The sequence below is a fragment of the Coregonus clupeaformis genome, unplaced genomic scaffold, assembly GCF_020615455.1.
Source record: "Coregonus clupeaformis isolate EN_2021a unplaced genomic scaffold, ASM2061545v1 scaf3052, whole genome shotgun sequence".
Classification (NCBI taxonomy): Eukaryota; Metazoa; Chordata; class Actinopteri; order Salmoniformes; family Salmonidae; genus Coregonus; species Coregonus clupeaformis.
The window spans coordinates 3,068-10,000 of NW_025536506.1; positions in this window are offsets into that span (position 1 = coordinate 3,068).

Genomic DNA, 6,933 nt, shown 5'->3' on the forward strand with positions numbered 1-6,933 from the left:
GCTTGGTAGGGTTAGGGTTAGGGTAACTGCTTGGTAGGGTTAGGGTTAGGGTAACTGCTTGGTAGGGTTAGGGTTAGGGTAACTGCTTGGTAGGGTTAGGGTTAGGGTAACTGCTTGGTAGGGTTAGGGTTAGGGTAACTGCTTGGTAGGGTTAGGGTTAGGGTAACTGCTTGGTAGGGTTAGGGTTAGGGTAACTGCTTGGTAGGGTTAGGGTTAGGGTAACTGCTTGGTAGGGTTAGGGTTAGGGTAACTGCTTGGTAGGGTTAGGGTTAGGGTAACTGCTTGGTAGGGTTAGGGTTAGGGTAACTGCTTGGTAGGGTTAGGGTTAGGGTAACTGCTTGGTAGGGTTAGGGTTAGGGTAACTGCTTGGTAGGGTTAGGGTAACTGCTTGGTAGGGTTAGGGTAACTGCTTGGTAGGGTTAGGGTTAGGGTAACTGCTTGGTAGGGTTAGGGTTAGGGTAACTGCTTGGTAGGGTTAGGGTTAGGGTAACTGCTTGGTAGGGTTAGGGTTAGGGTAACTGCTTGGTAGGGTTAGGGTTAGGGTAACTGCTTGGTAGGGTTAGGGTTAGGGTAACTGCTTGGTAGGGTTAGGGTTAGGGTAACTGCTTGGTAGGGTTAGGGTTAGGGTAACTGCTTGGTAGGGTTAGGGTAACTGCTTGGTAGGGTTAGGGTTAGGGTAACTGCTTGGTGGGTTAGGTTAGGGTAACTGCTTGGTAGGGTTAGGGTTAGGGTAACTGCTTGGTAGGGTTAGGGTTAGGGTAACTGCTTGGTAGGGTTTGGGTTAGGGTAACTGCTTGGTAGGGTTAGGGTTAGGGTAACTGCTTGGTAGGGTTAGGGTTAGGGTAACTGCTTGGGAGGGTTAGGGTTAGGGTAACTGCTTGGTAGGGTTAGGGTTAGGGTAACTGCTTGATAGGGTTAGGGTTAGGGTAACTGCTTGGTAGGGTTAGGGTAACTGCTTGGTAGGGTTAGGGTTAGGGTAACTGCTTGGTAGGGTTAGGGTTAGGGTAACTGCTTGGTAGTGTTAGGGTAACTGCTTGGTAGGGTTAGGGTTAGGGTAACTGCTTGGTAGGGTTAGGGTTAGGGTAACTGCTTGGTAGGGTTAGGGTTAGGGTAACTGCTTGGTAGGGTTAGGGTTAGGGTTACTGCTTGGTAGGGGTTAGGGTAACTGCTTGGTAGGGTTAGGGTTAGGGTAACTGCTTGGTAGGGTTAGGGTTAGGGTAACTGCTTGGTAGGGTTAGGGTTAGGGTAACTGCTTGGTAGGGTTAGGGTTAGGGTAACTGCTTGGTAGGGTTAGGGTTAGGGTAACTGCTTGGTAGGGTTAGGGTTAGGGTAACTGCTTGGTAGGGTTAGGGTTAGGGTAACTGCTTGGTAGGGTTAGGGTAACTGCTTGGTAGGGTTAGGGTAACTGCTTGGTAGGGTTAGGGTTAGGGTAACTGCTTGGTAGGGTTAGGGTTAGGGTAACTGCTTGGTAGGGTTAGGGTTAGGGTAACTGCTTGGTAGGGTTAGGGTTAGGGTAACTGCTTGGTAGGGTTAGGGTAACTGCTTGGTAGGGTTAGGGTTAGGGTAACTGCTTGGTAGGGTTAGGGTTAGGGTAACTGCTTGGTAGGGTTAGGGTTAGGGTAACTGCTTGGTAGGGTTAGGGTTAGGGTAACTGCTTGGTAGGGTTAGGGTTAGGGTAACTGCTTGGTAGGGTTAGGGTTAGGGTAACTGCTTGGTAGGGTTAGGGTTAGGGTAACTGCTTGGTAGGGTTAGGGTTAGGGTAACTGCTTGGTAGGGTTAGGGTAACTGCTTGGTAGGGTTAGGGTTAGGGTAACTGCTTGGTAGGGTTAGGGTTAGGGTAACTGCTTGGTAGGGTTAGGGTTAGGGTAACTGCTTGGTAGGGTTAGGGTTAGGGTAACTGCTTGGTAGGGTTAGGGTTAGGGTAACTGCTTGGTAGGGTTAGGGTTAGGGTAACTGCTTGGTAGGGTTAGGGTTAGGGTAACTGCTTGTTACAGTCATCTGCTGAGAGGTAAAGGCCTTTGCAGACTATACAATTTTAGCTGTCTTATGGCACGATTTTGCTGTCCCAGACAACATTTCCACATTGTGGGCCAATTCTTAGGTCGAAAACGATTGTCGTACATATTGGTACGTTCAGTATGACAGGGTCTAGGTCTGCTGATTACGTTCCACCATGTCTTGGCTCCTTGTTCAGTATGACAGGGTCTAGGTCTGCTGATTAAAAGCCAATATGTCTTGGCTCCTTGTTCAGTGTGACAGGGTCTTTGTTTGATGATTAAGTTCCACCATGTCTTGGCTCCTTGTTCAATGTGACAGGGTCTAGGTCTGCTGATTAAGTACCATAACGTCTTGGCTCCTTGTTCAGTGTGACAGGGTCTAGGTCTGCTGATTAAGTTCCACCATGTCTTGGCTCCTTGTTCAATGTGACAGTGTTTTTGTCTGATGATTAAGTTCCACCATGTCTTGGCTCCTTGTTCAGTGTGACAGGGTCTAGGTCTGCTGATTAACTACCATAACGTCTTGGCTCCTTGTTCAGTGTGACAGGGTCTAGGTCTGCTGATTAAGTAACACTACATCTTGGCTCCTTGTTCAGTGTGACAGGGTCTAGGTCTGCTGATTAAGTAACACTACGTCTTGGCTCCTTGTTCAGTGTGACAGGGTCTAGGTCTGCTGATTAAGTGCCACTATGTCTTGGCTCCTTGTTCAGTGTGACAGGGTCTAGGTCTGAAGATTAAGTAACACTATGTCTTGGCTCCTTGTTCAAGATTGCGTAGTAGTGCAGTCCTGTTTTTGTCGTGTGTCTGTAAATAGCTTGTAAATACCCAGTTTTTTATTTATTTTTCGTACATATTTTCCTATCAGACTTTTCATCCTTCTACTAAATATACTTTCCTGCAACCCGCCTCACTCAATTTGGAACAGATTCTATTATTGACTTACCTTTTATCTAGAATCTCCAGTTGAAACTAGCTAGCCAGCTAACTAGCTACTTGCTATTAGCCACAGTTGCTATTTCACCCAGAACACTGGATTTTCTGCCGGAATAATTTAATCACTGGACATTAATCACCGGATCGCAACTAGCTAGCCGCAACCGAATGGATGTTGCTGTTTGGCTAATCACCACTGCCCCCGATGCAAGCACCAGTTAGCCTCGAGCTAGCCTAGAGCCAGGCTCATATCCCGGCTATCTACCTCTAGGTCTACCGGACGGGAGTAGCCAGCTAACTAGCTACTTGCTATCAGCTACCGTTAGCGGTTTTTCACCATTGTCCGTGGCCTGCACCACCCACCAGCCAGCTCTAGTCTGGACTATTATTCGGCCAGTCTGCACTGTCTGCACAGCGCGTTATCGACCCAGAACATATCAGTTTTTCTGCCGTAATCACTGAATCACTGGACCTTTAACTCCGGATTTATCGCTGCCAGCTAGCTGCAACAAAATGGACGTTGAGGTCTGGCTAATCATCCTGAGCTAGGCCCATCTCCCATCTCCCATCTCCTGGCTATCTACCTCTCTGTCAACCGGACGGGACCACCTAGTGTTGACACGGAGCCCAGCCGATCCTACACGACTGGTCTGCCGACGAAATCGTCTGATGAGGTAGATTTTACAACAGGCTTCCCGTTACGACGTCGACCACGAAGATTCCATCTGCTAGCCCCGGCCTGCTAGCACACGCTAGCCGTGCCCTCTTGCTCGCTAGTGCTTTAGCAGCCCCGAACTACCTCCGAACTATCCTATTGCTGTTCACCGGACCTTATGATAACTCAGCTATACAGCTGATGTCTGCTGGACTGTTCCTTTTTACGGTACTGCATCCTGTTTATGTTTAGCCTCAGCCCAAACTGTGTCGTCATTACCAGCTGTTGTCTTAGCTCTCTCAAATTTTACCTGTGATTGCTTTATGCCTCTCTCCCTTGTCAATATGGTTAGCTTATTGTTGTTTCGGTTATTTCTAATTGTACTATTTCACTGTAGATCCCCCAGCCCAGCTAAACCTGCCTTAGATAGCTCCTTTGTCCCACCCCCCACACACGTGGAGACCGGCTCAATCGGTGACTCCAGTGATGCTATGTCTTTCATTGTTACCCAACGCTTAGGTTTACCTCCACTTTACTCATATCCTTCCATATCCTTGTCTGTACATAATGCCCTGAATCTTTTCTACAACGCCCCGGAAATCTGCCCCTTTTATTCTCTGTACCCAACGCACTAGAAGACCAGTTCTTAAAGCCTTTAGCCGTATCCTTATTCTACTCCTCCTCTGTTCCTCTGGTGATGTAGAGGTTAACCCAGGCCCTGTAGCCCCCAGTATCACTCCTACTCCCCAGGCGCTATCATTTGTTGACTTCTTTAATCCAAAAGTCTTGGTTTCTTGCACGTAAATATCAGAAGTCTACTTCCTAAGTTTGAGTTATTCACTGCGTTAGCACACTCCGCCAACCCTGATGTTCTAGCAGTGTCTGAATCCTGGCTTAGGAAGGCCACCAAAAATTCTGAAATTTCCATCCCCAACTATAACATTTTCCGTCTAGATAGAACTGCCAAAGGGGGAGGAGTTGCAATCTACTGTAGAGATAGCCTGCAGAGCTCTATCATACTATCCAGGTCTGTGCCCAAACAGTTTGAGCTTCTACTTCTAAAAATCCACCTTTCCAGAAATAAGTCTCTCACTGTTGCCGCTTGCTACAGACCCCCCTCAGCCCCCAGCTGTGACCTGGATACCATATGTGAATTGATTGCCCCCATTTATCCTCAGAGTTCGTATTGCTTGGTGACCTAAATTGGGATATGCTTAACACCCCGGCCATCCTACAATCCAAACTAGATGCCCTCAATCTCACACAAATTATCAACGAACCTACAAGGTACAACCCTAAATCCGTAAACATGGGTACCCTCATAGATATCATCCTGACTAACTTACCCTCTAAATACACCTCCGCTGTCTTCAACCAGGATCTCAGCGATCACTGCCTTATTGCCTGCGTCCGTAACGGGTCCGCGGTCAAACGACCACCCCTCATCACTGTCAAACGCTCCCTAAAACACTTTAGCGAGCAGGCCTTCCCTAATTGACCTGGCCCAGGTATCCTGGATGGATATAGATCTCATTCCGTCAGTAGAGGATGCCTGGTTGTTCTTTAAAAGTAATTTCCTCTCAATCTTAAATAAACATGCCCCATTAAAAAAATACAGAACTAAGAACAGATATAGCCCCTGGTTCTCCTCAGACTTGACTGCCCTTGACCAGCACAAAAACATCCTGTGGCATACTGCATTAGCATCAAATAGCCCCCGCGATATGCAACTTTTCAGGGAAGTTAGGAACCAATATACACAAGCAGTCAGGAAAGCAAAGGCTAACTTTTTCAAACAGAAATTTGCATCCTGTAGCACTAACTCCAAAAAGTTTTGGGACACTGTAAAGTCCATGGAGAATAAGAGCACTTCCTCCCAGCTGCCCACTGCACTGAGGCTAGGAAACACTATCACCACCGATAAATCTACAATAATCGCGAATTTCAACAAGCATTTTGCTACGGCTGGCCATGCTTTCCACCTGGCTACCACTACCCCGGCCACCAACTCTGCACCCTCCGCTGCAACTTGCCCATGCCACCCCCCGCTTCTCCTTCACACAAATTCAGACAGCTGATGTTCTGAAAGAGCTGCAAAATCTGGACCCCTACAAATCAGCTGGGCTAGACAATCTGGACCCTTTCTTTCTAAAACTAGCCGCCGAAATTGTCGCAACCCCCTATTACTAGCCTGTTCAACCTCTCTTTCGTAATGTCTGAGATCCCCAGAGATTGAAAGCTGCCACGGTCATCCCCCTCTTCAAAGGGGGTGACACTCTAGATCCAAACTGTTACAGACCTATATCCTTCCTGCCCTGCCTTTCGAAAGTTTTTGAAAGCCAAGTTAACAAACAGATCACCGACCATTTCGAATCCCACCGTACGTACTCCCGCTATGAAATCCGGTTTCGAGCTAGTCATGGGTGCACTTCAGCCATGCTCAAGGTCCTAAACGATATTATAACCGCGATCGATAATAGACAGTACTGTGCAGCCGTCTTCATCGACCTGGCCAAGGCTTTCGACTCTGTCAACCACCGCATTCTTATTGGCATACTAAATAGCCTTGGTTTCTCAAATGACTGCCTCGCCTGGTTCACCAACTACTTCTCAGAAAGAGTTCAATGTGTGAAATCGGAGGGCCTGTTGTCTGGACCTATGGCAGTCTCTATGGGGGGTGCCACAGGGTTCAATTCTTGGGCCGACTCTTTTCTCCGTGTATATCAGTGATGTCGCTCTTGCTGCTGGTGACTCTCAGATCCACCTCTACACAGACAACACCATTTTGTATACATCTGGCCCTTCATTGGACACTGTGTTAACAAACCTCCAAACGAGCTTCAATGCCATACAACACTCCTTCAGTAGCCTCCAACTGCTCTTAAACACTAGTAAAAACTAAATGCATGCTCTTCAATCGAACGCTGCTGGCACCCGCCCACCCGACTAGAATCACCACTCTCGACGGGTCTGACCTAGAGTATGTGGACAACTACAAATACCTAGGTGTCTGGTTAGACTGTAAACTCTCCTTCCAGACTCACATTAAGAATCTCCAATCCCAAATTAAATCTAGAATCGGCTTCCTATTTCGCAACAAAGCCTCCTTCACTCATGCTGCCAAACATGCCCTCGTAAAACTGACTATCCTACCGATCCTTGACTTCGGCGATGTCATTTGCAAAATAGCCTCCAACACTCTACTCAGCAAATTGGATGTAGTCTATCACAGTGCCATCCGTTTTGTCTCCAAAGCCCCATACACTACCCACCACTGTGACCTGTACGCTCTTGTTGGCTGGTCCTTTACATAAAAATAAAAAAAACATTTTAGTCATTTTGCAGACG